Genomic DNA, 14,601 nt, shown 5'->3' on the forward strand with positions numbered 1-14,601 from the left:
CCCCACCTGAAAATCCTGGCTCAGCCATTGCCCACCACTCACCTTGAGTGCCAGTTCGGCTCTGGTCCCACACAAGCTGCAGGAGGTTGGGTCGGCCCAGCGCCTTGGTGAGCAGGTCGGCGCGGACGCGGTCGTACACGTACAGCAGGTAGTGCGTGTCGGCACGCGCATAGTGCAGCATGTCTGGCAGGAGAGGCCTGTGTGTGTGCGTGCATACGTGGATGTGTGCAAGTGTTGGTGTGCGTGTGTATGCAATTGTGAGTGTGTATGTGTTTGTGTGTGAGTGTGTGCATGCGAGTGTGTATGAGACGCAGATGTTAATGTACCGCAACATTTATATGTTGACCCATGTTTCATTTCCGGTGAAGGATAACATCATTTGGGAGTGATATAAAAACCAGTATTGGACCTCCCCCAAGACTGACTGGGCCTTAAATGAGTACCTAGTATAAGATATGAACATCAGCACTGGGGAAGCAAAGGAGGTCAGGCATGATGCTAACCACATTACCCTCTCAAACATTGTGCCAGCCTTAATAGGGGCTCGCTAAGATAACTTGAGTGGGGAGGGGGGGGTGAAAGTGCTTCATATGTACTGTTCTACGAACCCAGTGATGGGACTTCAATTCCTCACCCTGGCCAACTAGATTCAGCAGTCTATTCAGGCGACACGGGGGATCTTTGTCCTTGTGTGTGAATGTGTAAGCAGTAGAGTAGCGGCTAGCACCCTGTGCTATGAACCTGGTGAAACGAGTTCGATTTCTACTCACGGCCAACACCTGTGACAATTATCTGAACCGGTCCCGGCCCTCCACTAGCTCGACTCAGCCTCAAATGAGTACCTGGTGTAGCGGTGTGTAAACATAACCACTGGGGAGACAAAGGCGGCCGTGCATGGTACTGGCCACCCACCCCCTCCTGTGTCGTGCTGGCCTTCACAGGTGTCTGTTAATAGCACTTTCCCCAACAATTAGTTGAGGCTATACAGGGGATCTTTGCCTTTGTTTGTGTACGTGTGTACAAGTTAGCCCGTGCATGCGCGCGCGTATGCAGAGGTTCGAGCAAGTGCGGCGTGCGTACCGGATGCGCCAGTCAGCCAGCTGGTACTGCTTGTCGGTAGACAGGCTGCAGTAGTGCATGAGGAGGTGGGCGAGCGAGTTTCTGGCGAGGCCGAGGGAGCGCGCCGCTGGGTGCGTGTCGAACAGGCCCACCACGTACAGGCCCAGGTCACGTTGCAGCCACTCAATGTCCGAGTCCGCTCCGTGGAAAACCTGCGCCCCCGCCACACCGCAGCGTCAATCACCACGTCACCGTGGCAATCACTGCGCCACTGCGTCGCCGCGTCAAGCACCACGCCTCTCACGTGGCCGGTGCTCAAGATATGGTTACAACGTCCCTAGTAACCATCGTCGCCGCCGCCGCTGTCAACAAGGCATGGCTGCAGCCAGCCCCCCTTAATTGCTTCCTTTCTCTATTTCCCTTGCTCGGTCCGACCTGCTCCCTCCTATTCTTTGGTCCTTTCGGGAAAGTCACCACCACGTAGAAGGGAAGCAATAAAATAATAAAAATATATAAAACAATACAATTCTCACGACGTTTCGACTGCAACACAAGCAATCATCATCAGGTGTGAAAACCACAGAAAGAATTTTATTGTTTTATATTTTTTATATTTTATTGTTGCCCTTCTACGTGACTTTACCAAAAGAACCAAGAATATCAATCCCTGCAGTCACGAAAGCTTTAAATAAATAAAAATTCTGCTCCCCCCTGTTCTCCCCGTGTAATTCTGCGCCCCGAGATGTTTGTTACGCTTTAGGTGCAATACAAGTGCAATTTATTGTTGTAAACATTCACCCAATGGCATTCATATCGAGTGTGCAGGCAGTGCAATGATACATTGGCAGGAAGCTGGAGGGACCCAGGCGTCGTGCTACAAAGTCGGCGAGGGAGAGGGATGTCTCTCTCCTTGTTTTGCTGTCTCACTCGATTATTTTGTTTATGCATGTCTACGTGCACGCGTGCCTCTCATCTTGACAATGTTGGGGTTGGTGAAGGCCTCGTTGAGGATGTACAGGTCGTCGCGCAGCATCAGTGTGTCGATAATGAAGTCCTCTTCGCGCGTCGAGATTTGCATGAGGCAGGTGATGCCCAGGAAGGAACGGTATGGGTGATGCTACGGGGCCACGCACAGGAATAGCCGCTCAACGGTGGGCGGACAAACAAGAGTAGAAGAGGCAGATAGGCGGTCGAGAGGGACGAAAGCAAACACAGATCCCCCATAGAGCTTTAACAGACTGTTGGGACAAGTGCTGTTAGAGAGCACCTATGAAGGCCGAAACGGCACACGAGGGGTTGGGTGGCCAGCACCACGCCCGGCCGCCTTTGTCTCCCAAGCGGCAATGTTTTTAAACATCGCACCAGGTACTCAATTGAGGCCGAGTCAAACTCGGGGAGGGCCAGGACCGGTTCAGAAAATTGTGCTCTCGCACAGTCGGTACGGCGACCGGCTCCTCTTGAGGGCGCTCCACCTTCATCTTCTTCTCCGCTGCAGACACGGGGATCCGTCACTCATGGCGAGTGCGTGCAGTAGTGTGCTGGTTAATGCACTGCAAACCCAGTGAACTGATTTCAATTCCCGCTTGCGATCAACAGCAATGGCAAATATTTGATCAAGTCCTGGGCCTCCCCGAGGTCGACGGAGTCTTAAATGAGTACCGGGCACGATGTGTAATCATCAGTGCTGGGGAAACAAAGGCAGCCGAGCCTGGTGTTGACTACCCACCCCTCGTGTAATCCTGGATCTTCAGAGATGCTTGCTAACAGCACTTGCCCCAAGTCTGTTAAAGGTGAAACGATTTTTGTTTTTGTCGTATGTGTGTGTGAGCAACGCCTCGACTTCTGTACATGTCTGCATGTGTGTGTGTGCACATGCACGTGCAAGTGTTTGCGACTGCTGGATTCGTGCATGTCTCTGTGTTCATGATGTGTGTGTGTGCCTTCACCGTGTTTGGCTTTTGCAGGCTGTGCAGAGCTCTTCTTTGGTTTCTCTAGCGCTTTCATCAGTTTCCAGCGACTACAGATCTACAGAGACGGATGAGATAGCACTCAACGGGTTCTCATCACTCACTCAGTCAACTACTTAAACACTCATTCACTTACTCAGCCACTCAGGTACTCGTTCAACGATCCAACCAATCATGCGCTCAACTACACTCTCTCACCTACCCACGCACTCACTCAACCATTCATTCACCCACTCATCTGCTCAAACATGCACTCAAATAACCACATTAATCACCAAACCACTAAAATTCCTCACTCAGAACCCATCCGCACGTGTGCACAAGTGGTTTGTGAAATGGAATGATGGAGAAAATGATGATGGAGATGATGATGTGAGCAAGATGTTAGCACACAACAATCACGTGTTACCTCAAACACTTTTGAGTTAGGATCCAATTTCTTTTCTTGAAATGGCAGAGATTTCCCGTCACTGGATGGTAGATACTGCAAGCACAAGCACATGAACAGATGCACAAGCGAACTTTTTTATTTTCAACCACTTCCTCGAGTCCCCACGTCTTCGTGTTTCCAGGATTTCTGCATCAAGGAAGACCGTTTTATCCAAATCCTAAGTGACCCCGTGTCACGTGTGACCCTGTGCTAATATTGTGTCTCTATGCCTCCTATCTGTCTCTCATTTACCATGCCTCCTGTGTGTTCCCCACGTCCCTAAGTCGCTTGTATCACTGCATTGTCTTGGTGTCCTTGTAATTCCCGTGTCTCAAAGTCCATGCATCTCCATGCCACTCAACTACCCCTGTGCCTCCACATGTCCCTGTCTCCCCATGTCTCACCATGCCAAAGGGGTTGACGAACGTCTGCAGGACACGCGCTGCCTTCATCTGGGACGTGGAGCTCTGAGCAGTGCGAGCCTCGTTCTGCTGCTCTTCGCTGTCCTGCACACCGCAAGCAGAGCGCAGAGCGCTACAGCACATCGCAGCGCACTACAGCAACATGACAGCAATTTCAGCACAGCTCAGAATGCGACAGCACACAAGAGAACGCACAGAACGCCCCAGCACATGATGGCTAACACAGCAAACACAGCACGGTACAGAAAGCTACAGCACACGAGATCACACACACAGTGCTTTCGCCAGCGGTGTGGGAAATGAGACATGGGTTGGTTGTGGTCGTGTGACGATGTTGGGCTCACGTCAAACAGGGTGAGGACCGGGCGCATGGCAGGCACCGCCCTCCGTGCTCCCTCCACTGCACCACACAAAGACAAAAGTCAAAGATCCTCAATATAGCCTTGAAAAGACTTTTAGGGCAAGTGCTGTTAGCGAGCATCTACGAAGGTCAGCACGGAACACGAAGGGGATGGGAGGACCAAAACTACACCCAGCCACCTTTGTCTCCCCAGTGCTGATGCTTTACATGCACTGAGTACTCATTTAAGGCTGAATTAATCTAAGGGAGCCCCAGGACCGTTTTAGATATTCGTCACCAGTGTTGGCCATAAGCAGCAATCGAACTTGGGTCGCCAGGTTAATAGTGCAGCACGCTAACCAACTAAACTACTGCTGTTCGTCGTGACCGGGAATGGAACTTAGGCCATCAGGAACGTGCCACTACGCACTACCACTGCACAACCGTTCTCTAGTGACATACAGACATACGCTCGCTAGCACAGAAGATGCACAGAGATACAGACTGAACAATACACACGTGAAGACACACACCCACACACGCGCAATAATATACAGGGCCACACACCTGTTGCAACCGCTGACACACAAGACATACGCATGCAGACAGGCAAATAAAGACACGTTAACAGAGACACAGGAATGAATACACACATATGAATGGAAATGCACGCAATTGAACACAGACATAGACACAAAGTGAAATAAATAATACGCACATACACGCAGCAGCCAAAGAAGGGTCATTGCTTAAAACATCACCTATTATGTAAGTTTTACTTTTAGGACAATGTTACTGAAAAGTATTTTGTTATTTTTGCTTGTGCCCCACTGTAAATGCAGTCAGGACATTACTTGTTATTTATTTCACTAAATTACGTTTAATTTGTACACAGAACATGGCAATTATTTGTATGATTACTACTCAAATTATGAGTGTGATATTCAAAAACAGCACAGTATTTTTTTCATGTCAATATAATGAAATCTACTCGTGACAGGCTAGGTGTTCTCATCAACTGTCACGAAAAAAAATATATAATCCATATCATGAGCTTTGCCGATATAACCAGCACAACTAAGTGTGAGCTACCTTCAGTACCGTGCCTTGTGATTGGCTGCCTGTCGTCCAATGATAAGCCATCATGAGGACAGAAGAGAGGGTTTTCCAATCGCTGTCAAAATACAGAAGAAAATTGATTGAACAATCAGTGCCACACTAGGGTGGGCATACAAATGATACCATTAAGCTCACCTTTGGGGGATTGAAACATCTAGATTGTACTGTCTGGGTCAGGCCATGAACCAACAAAATCACACAGGGGTGTCAACCTACACAACAATCGGAACATTATTCACACGCTAAGGACGGACATGAACTGAGCTCCTCATTGTCACGACGGTTTAGGGACGTGGAATTAAAAAAAAAGAACCACAAATGAAGAGTTCTGTGCCGGATAATGAAAATGAGATGTACAGTTGATAATCGCAAGTAAAGAGGGCATTTGTGTGATGAGTTTTGGTCTCTGGTCACCTCTGTCCGGGTGATGAATGTTCTTGATGGAGCCTTGATGGGCGTTTCGCTCTGCGGGAACAGCAGCAATGATTATTAAACAAACGCAACCTTTACTGCAACGAGTCATTACTTTTGCAGTCACTTGTGCCTGGTTGTGACCATCAACTCGCTACATTTGTGAACGTCGTTTAACCACGGGTGGCTGAAACTCCCAAGATCCAAAACCTAGGATCTTAGCCAGGTGGTGTTGGTGGCGAAGTCCTTTAACCCAGCACTATGGAGGCAACAAGGGTGGGTGGATCACACAAATGTTGTTAAACTCCCTTCCCGTTGCTTTTCAGGTGTCATATCATGGCCTGCTAGAAGGGGGTACAGCAAAGGTTGACTTCATCTATTCGTTCTGTATGGGATCGACTGTTGCTTCCTCGCATGTGTGGGTTTTCTCCAGGAACTCCGGTTCCCTCCCATATGTAAACACTCATTAATTGGTTGATAACACCTTCATATAAAGACGACCACAAAGCTTGGGGGGAAATTTGGCAGGCTCACCGCCTGGTAGCCTTTCCCGCTCGTCTGTGGTTCCCCCTCACGCCTCTGAGTCGTTCTCTCGCTTCGAGTGAGCGAATAATGTGCAGTGTGTCACAAATTAAAAAATTATTATTGAAGCAGTGCCGGATCATTGTGTTTGACCCAGTATTGGCCCCAGGAGCCACCCAGTCACCACCTATATTAAATCCATACTCTTTGGTTCTTTCGGTAAAGTCAGGTAGGTAGAACAATAATAGATCACGACGTTTCGATCGCAACACAAGCAATCGTCATCAGGTGGGACAACCACACCAACTGCTGTCTTCAGCAGTTGGTGTGGTTGTCCCACTGCTGTCTTCAGCAGTTGGTGTGGTTGTCCCACCTGATGACGATTGCTTGTGTTGCGATCGAAACGTCGTGATCTAATATTTTTCTACCTACGTGACTTTACCGAAAGAACCAAAGAGTATGGATTCCTGCAGTCACGAAAGCTTCAAATCAAGATTATATTAAATGTTTGATTATATTTATTTATGAACATTCTGCCTCTGACCACTCGCTATCCCTCTCCCCCTATGACTTTCAGTCTCTGTCTCCCACTCTCTTTTGTCGCTGTTCTCGTTCTCCGACTCTCTTGCCCTATCTATCCTTCATCCGTATCTCAACTCTGGCCGTCCATTATGAACCCCCCGCTGCTCCACCGAGCCGCCTCCGCTTCTGCGCTCCCCTTAATGAGCGGGACGAGGCGTGCCTGCTTGACGAGCTGTCACAGCTCATGGCGTTCTGTCTCACGAGGGGCGGCACCGGATTGCAGCACGCGAGCACGCCCAGCAGCTCCCTGCGTCGGCAACGACGGGACACGACGGCAACGACGATGTCAACATGTTAGAGCAACGACAGTCACAACACAATGCCAGAGCAATGCAACATCACGGCAAAACCACGTCAGAGCAACAACACAATCTGACAGAAACAGCACAACGTTACAACAAGCCAGCACACTCTCTCTATCTTGCATCAAACAGCAATGGCGTGGACTAGGGTGCATATAGCCGTTGATACTGGCAAAAGCATATCCGTTCAAGATGGCGTACATATATCCTATTCATGCTGGTGTACATACGTATATTGTTCATTCTGGCGTACGTGCGCATAGGCAGCTCAGGTTAGTCTATGTATAGCCTGTTCATCCTGGCGTACGTATGTATATTGTCTTCAGGCTGGCATACGTACGTAAAGCCTGTCTTGTCTGGCGTACGTATATATAGCCTGAACATTATCAGGATCATACTAACCAATGCTAGTACCACAATGCAAACTTCATCAACACCATCATACTATCACCATATCCATATCATCACCAGCATCCAGATCACCATCCACATCAAAACATTATGAGTGGCACCACCATCAACACTATCACTACCACTCTCACTACTACCAGCACAATCATCAGCCACCACCACTATTACCAACAACAAGAACAGGCACCATATGCCAATAAGTGGCGGTGACATCACCACGGCGGTTGTCCCAGGCCAGGTGCACTCCGAAGCCACGTGCAGTGTCGAAGGCTCGCTAACAGGAGCTCACGGAACAGAGCCAGGTGCCATGGGTTGACTGACTGCAATGACTGGGGCAGATGCACCAGCTGTGCACGCGACTGTGCCAACTTGCTGTATTTTAGCCGCCCGGCACTCCACTCTTTATTGTGAGCATCGCTCCTCTGCCCTTCGTTGTTGTTGGAGGGCGAATATTACCACCACTGTCAATACCATCATGGGTATCACTCGCACCACCATCCCAACTGTCCCTGCCAACACCGGCCCACCACCACCGTGCGCGGCTTACCGAGGCATCTCCTCTGCGATCTTCATGAGCATGTGGTTTGGGAGGACGTATCTGTGACAGCAGGAGCACAACACACACCGGTCAGGCCAGGGCACTATGCACGTCGCAGCAATAACAATAATCACACAGGCCGTACAAGCCCAACAACGCAACAGCTACAGTAATCGTACTACGCAACCATTAACCTACGGAACTGGAATGTGCAGTTTCTACAACTGGTTCAGGATCGCGATCAGGTAATTTAAAAAGTGCTGCGTCGTATACCCCAGTGTTTTACTGTGCTATATTATAAAACACCCATGTATCGATATTTCCATTTAAATGTGCAATTTTATTGAGGGAATGTGTGTTGTTTTGGTGCGGTCTTGGATCGTTTTGTATATACTTATATACTTTATATTCATACATTTTTCGCTACTCTGGACATCTGTGATAAAGAGTTCATAGCTCATCGAATTCCTCCAGTCTAAATAAATATTCTGCTAAATCAAGATAAAAATTTTGAACACTGTGGTGTTGTTCTGTTTGCTGTGTTATTCTACGCTGTCGGATAGTCCCGTGCTTTGCTGCACTATGCTATGCAGTGCAGTACACGGCTATTTCAGCGCTGCGGACGCTCTCACCCCGTGCTCTCGTCCTCGGCGCGTGCCGTGCGGTCGCGCCAGGCGTACAGGAGCCAGGCGGCGCTGCTCTGCTGCACATCCAGTGGCTGCTTGTGCTTGTGCAGCAGCTCCAGGTAGGAGTCCTCGGTGAACACCGGCTTGTGGTAGCGCTGAGACACACACACACGCACACAGGGAGAGAGAGGTAGATGGAACAACGCAAGTAGTGATAGCGGCAGCAATAATTACCAGGGTTCAGACTTGTTTGGTATGCTTCTCTCTCTGTGTCCCCTGTTGTATCTGTGTTAGCTCCCCCCTACTTGGGTGTCTGTATATACATCTGGGGTTATGTGTTTGATCTCTCTCGTAAATTTAGCTCTTCTGTACCTGATGATGGCTGCTTGTGTTGCAACCAAAACGTCGTACGCTATTGTCATTTTATTATTTCTCATTTATACGTGACTTTACCGAAAAAAACAAAGAGTAATTACCAGGGTTGTTAAAACGATCATCAGTTAACTGGTAATTGTTTTCAGCATCAATTACCAGTTCTGAAAGTCGGTAACCAATGTTTCCAGTGGGAATTTTTATCGCGAATGCACTAATTAGGATGCATGAACATTAAAACGGTACGGCGGGCCCGAGTCACCACATTGAACATAAATCGGCATTTTGCGACCCCCTCCACTGCCACTGTGTAGCATATTATTGCGTTCCAGGGACTCTATGAGATGATAGGACAATAGTCTACACACATTACACCATGAACTATATCACTTCGTTGATCTAGTTAAAAAGATAAATATATTCTTTGTTTATTGCCCGAGGCCTTGTAACGGAATAAACAATATTTTTGGAGGGGTGGGAAAACTGTCCAGATCGAGAGTGAGAGTGGTGGATTTGCTTACAAAGATAGGCTTGTAACTTGCTCACTGGTGGAGCCAGTGGGGGGTGGGGTAGCACGTGCCCCCCCAATGATCCGATCGAAATCCCTAATTTAGATCGGATCATTGGGGTTTATTGGTAATAAATCGGCATTTTGCGACCCCCACTGCCACTGTGTAGCATATTAATACGTGTCAGGGACTCGATGAGATGATAGGACAATAGTCCGAGTACATAATTGCCAAGAAGTAACGGCAAAGCAGTTCTAAGTGACTCACAGAATTGTGCGCAGTTGCATATACAGGACACGACTTCCCTGAAGGCATCAACACCTTCAGCGAGTGCGATGCCGATCACACAACGCGGTTCGAATTCGATCCTCGATCGATGGCTGCGCCATCGCCGCACACGCGTCAAATAAAAACCAAGGGACAAGTCCTTACTTACTAACACTAACTTTTTTCATTGCTTGGAGGGGTTGCCCCCCCCCCCCCACCTGAAAATCCTGGCTCAGCCATTGCCCACGCGCCACTCACCTTGAGTGCCACAGTTCGGCTCTGGTCCCACACAAGCTGCAGGAGGTTGGGTCGGCCCAGCGCCTTGGTGAGCAGGTCGGCGCGGACGCGGTCGTACACGTACAGCAGGTAGTGCGTGTCGGCACGCGCATAATGCAGCATGTCTGGCAGGAGAGGCCTGTGTGTGTGCGTGCATACGTGGATGTGTGCAAGTGTTGGTGTGCGTGTGTATGCAATTGTGAGTGTGTATGTGTTTGTGTGTGAGTGTGTGCATGCGAGTGTGTATGAGACACAGATGTTAATGTACCGCAACATTTATCTGTTGACCCATGTGTCATTTCCGGTGAAGGCTAACATCATTTGGGGGTGATATAAAAAACAGTATTGGACCTCCCCCAAGACTGACTGGGCCTTAAATGAGTACCTAGTATAAGATATGAACATCAGCACTGGGGAAACAAAGGAGGTCAGCCATGATGCTAACCACATTACCCTCTCAAACATTGTGCCAGCCTTAATAGGGGCTCGCTAAGATAACTTGAGTGGGGAGGGGGGGTGAAAGTGCTTCATGAACCCAGTGATGGGACTTCAATTCCTCACCCTGGCCAACTAGATTCAGCAGTCTATTCAGGCGACACGGGGGATCTTTGTCCTTGTGTGTGAATGTGTAAGCAGTAGAGTAGCGGCTAGCACCCTGTGCTATGAACCTGGTGAAACGAGTTCGATTTCTACTCACGGCCAACACCTGTGACAATTATCTGAACCGGTCCCGGCCCTTCACTAGCTCGACTCAGCCTCAAATGAGTACCTGGTGTAGCGGTGTGTAAACATCACCACTGGGGAGACAAAGGCGGCCGTGCATGGTACTGGCCACCCACCCCCTCCTTCACAGCACTTTCCCCAACAATTAGTTGAGGCTATACAGGGGATCTTTGCCTTTGTTTTTGTACGTGTGTAAAAGTTAGCCCGTGCATGCGCGTGCGTATGCAGAGGTTCGAGCAAGTGCGGCGTGCGTACCGGATGCGCCAGTCAGCCAGCTGGTACTGCTTGTCTGTAGACAGGCTGCAGTAGTGCATGAGGAGGTGGGCGAGCGAGTTTCTGGCGAGGCCGAGGGAGCGCGCCGCTGGGTGCGTGTCGAACAGGCCCACCACGTACAGGCCCAGGTCACGTTGCAGCCACTCAATGTCCGAGTCCGCTCCGTGGAAAACCTGCGCCCCCGCCACACCGCAGCGTCAATCACCACGTCACCGTGGCAATCACTGCGCCACTGCGTCGCCGCGTCAAGCACCACGCCTCTCACGTGGCCGGTGCTCAAGATATGGTTACAACGTCCCTAGTAACCATCGTCGCCGCCGCCGCTGTCAACAAGGCATGGCTGCAGCCAGCCCCCCTTAATTGCTTCCTTTCTCTATTTCCCTTGCTCGGTCCGACCTGCTCCCTCCTATTCTTTGGTCCTTTCGGTAAAGTCACCACCACGTAGAAGGGAAGCAATAAAATAATACAAATATATAAAACAATAAAATTCTCACGACGTTTCGACTGCAACACAAGCAATGGTCATCAGGTGTGAAAACCACAGCAAGAATTTTATTGTTTAATATTTTTATTATTTTATTGTTGCCCTTCTACGTGGTGACTTTACCGAAAGAACCAAGAATATGAATCCCTGCAGTCACGAAAGCTTTAAATAAAATAAAAAATTCTGCTCCCTCCTGTTCTCCCCGTGTAATTCTGCGCCCCGAGATGTTTGTTACGTATTCTTAGTTTTTTCGGTAAAGTCACGTTGAAGAGAAACAACAAAATAACAAAATATATATAAAACAATAAAAAATTCTCACGACGTTTCGACCATAACTCAAACGGTCATCATCAGGTGTGTCGGTATGATGATGACCGTTTGAGTTATGGTCGAAACGTCGTGAGAATTTTTTATTGTTTTATATATATTTTGTTATTTTGTTGTTTCTCTTCAACGTGACTTTACCGAAAAAACTAAGAATATGAATTACTGCAGTCACGAAAGCTTTAAATCAAAATTTATGTTTGTTACGCTTTAGGTGCAATACAAGTGCAATTTACTGTCGTAAACATTCACCCAATGGCATTCATAGAGTGTGCAGGCAGTGCAATGATACATTGGCAGCAAGCTGGAGGGACCCAGGCGTCGTGCTACAAAGTCGGCGAGGGAGAGGGATGCTGTCTCACTCGATTATTTTGTTTATGCATGTCTACGTGCACGCGTGCCTCTCACCTTGACAATTTTGGGGTTGGTGAAGGCCTCGTTGAGGATGTGCAGGTCGTTGCGCAGCATCAGTGTGTCGATAATGAAGTCCTCTTCGCGCGTCGAGATTTGCATGAGGCAGGTGATGCCCAGGAAGGAACGTTATGAGTGATGCTACGGGGCCACGCACAGGAATAGCCGCTCAACGGTCGGCGGACAAACAACAGTAGAAGAGGCAGATAGGCGGTCGAGCGGGACGAAAGCACACAGACGGCACAACCCAACAAACCAACCGCACATCACAACTCGATATTATACGACCACACACGTCACACACACATGCTGGCACTCACCCAGACAACAAACACAGATCCCCCGTAGAGCTTTAACAGACTGTTGGGACAAGTGCTGTTAGAGAGCACCTATGCAGGCCGAAACGGCACACGAGGGGTTGGGTGGCCAGCACCATGCCCGGCCGCCTTTGTCTCCCAAGCGACAATGTTTTTAAACATCGCACCAGGTACTCAATTGAGGCCGAGTCAAACTAGGGGAGGCCCAGGACCGGTTCAGATAATTGTCACGAGTGTTGCCCATGAGTGAGAATCGAACTCGGGTGGCTGGGTTCATAGTGTAGAATGCTAACCACTACACTACAGCTTCCCACAAACTGACACTCACGCCGACACACACACACACTCACACCGCCCTTACCTCAAGGTCCACAGCGAACTCCTTGCACTGGAGCAGCTTTTCGTTGACCTGCGCTAGTTCTTCCAAGGAGGTCACTAAGGTCAGTGGCATCTCCTCCTTCTTCTCAACGGCACCATCAAGACCATCAACATCACAAGCAGAACCAACAACATCAGCACCATCAACAATAACACCAACAACCACTACCAGCTCCATGTTCATCATCTCCATCAACACTGTTAAAAGTAACATCACCAGCAGTAGCACCAGCACTTTGTTGTGTGTATACGTGTATGTGAGGAGCGGTAGCGCACTACGCTATGAACCCAGCGACCCAAGTTCGATTCCTGCTCAAAGCCAACACCAGTGACGATCACTTGAACCGGTTCTGGGCCTCCCCTTGGTCGACTCAGCCTCAACTGAGTAAATGGTGCAGTGCGTAAACATTAGTACTGAAGAGATAAAGGTGGCCGGGTGTGGTATCGACCACCCAGCCCCTCGTTTGCCATGCCGGCCTTCGGAGGTGCTCGCTAACAGCACTTGCCGCAAAAGTATGTTCAGGTTATATGAGGGATCTTTGTCTTTGTATGTATATATATACATTCGTGTGTGTACTTGTGTGTACGTGTGTGTTCACCTGTGGTTCTGGCTCTTGAAGGAGCTCCTCACTGGGAGTGAAAGTCTCCAGCTCAAACTGGTATGGTGGGCAAAGCTGCACGCACACATGGGCACACAACAGCAGCAACAATTCAGCACTGGCTGGTACCATCAGCACACCATCAGCACCAGGCAAGGTGCATTCCAAAGCCATGACGAGCAGTGAATACTCACTGATGGGAAGTCACAGGACAGACACACTTGTATGAAACACAAATACACACTGGTGTGTACCAATGTCTATTTGCTTGTGTATCTAATTTGCATTTGTGTGTCTGCATGTAACCGTACACATATTCTTTGGGTCTTTCGTTGAAGCCACATAGATAGATCAAATAATAAAAAATAATAAAGATAAAAAATAACATCACGACGTTTTGATCACAACACAAGCTATTGTCATCAGGTGAGAAATATCGCAGGAGAGCTGCTGAGAATATATGGTGGGAGCGCTGCTAAGGAGTTATAAAGGTTTGGGATGGGTGTAGCGGAAGGGTCAGTGGGCGGGCTAGAGATTAAATTTGTATGTAAATGTAAGATCGGGTAAATCTTGACAAACGAAGCTGCGGGGGTGGCCATTGTATTGTGAGAGATTAGCATGTCAATGTAAGAGATTAGCATGTCAATGTAAGAGATTTGCTTGTCAATGTAAGAGATTAGCATGTCAATGTAAGACATTTGCTTGTCAATGTAAGAGATTAGCATGTCAATGTAAGAAATTTGCTTGTCAATGTAAGCTCGGAGAGAGCTCGGCAAGAACATTGCCACATGGAGGTGGAAAAGGATGGCAAGCCGCCATTTACTAACACAGCTAAAAGTGGTTGTGTTAGTGAATGTAACGCTGAGAGTTGAAATGTAACTGCTCACATAGGTAAGTAGAGAGGGAACATCACAGCCAGTTATGACCTAAACTGGTTAA

General features: G+C 48.6%; 2 long non-coding RNA genes across 2 annotated transcripts; both read right to left on the bottom strand.

The window, feature by feature from the left end:
- Positions 1 to 1,346: 1,346 nt before the first annotated feature.
- LOC142930972 (uncharacterized) lies at positions 1,347 to 7,174 on the bottom strand. Its single transcript, XR_012946968.1, has 5 exons — positions 7,013 to 7,174; positions 5,752 to 5,802; positions 5,311 to 5,392; positions 3,006 to 4,278; positions 1,347 to 2,176 (listed from the first exon to the last, which is right to left on the bottom strand). It is a non-coding gene; the product is annotated as an uncharacterized LOC142930972 (long non-coding RNA).
- A 5,059-nt stretch (positions 7,175 to 12,233) lies between these two features.
- On the bottom strand, positions 12,234 to 13,737 carry LOC142930939 (uncharacterized). The gene is made up of 3 exons (XR_012946938.1): positions 13,663 to 13,737; positions 13,047 to 13,145; positions 12,234 to 12,509 (listed from the first exon to the last, which is right to left on the bottom strand). It is a non-coding gene; the product is annotated as an uncharacterized LOC142930939 (long non-coding RNA).
- Positions 13,738 to 14,601: the final 864 nt, after the last annotated feature.

Source organism: Petromyzon marinus, chromosome 46 (assembly GCF_048934315.1).
Source record: "Petromyzon marinus isolate PM22_M1 ecotype Great Lakes invasive population chromosome 46, UKy_Petmar_22M1.pri1.0, whole genome shotgun sequence".
In the NCBI taxonomy this organism is placed as follows: domain Eukaryota; kingdom Metazoa; phylum Chordata; class Hyperoartia; order Petromyzontiformes; family Petromyzontidae; genus Petromyzon; species Petromyzon marinus.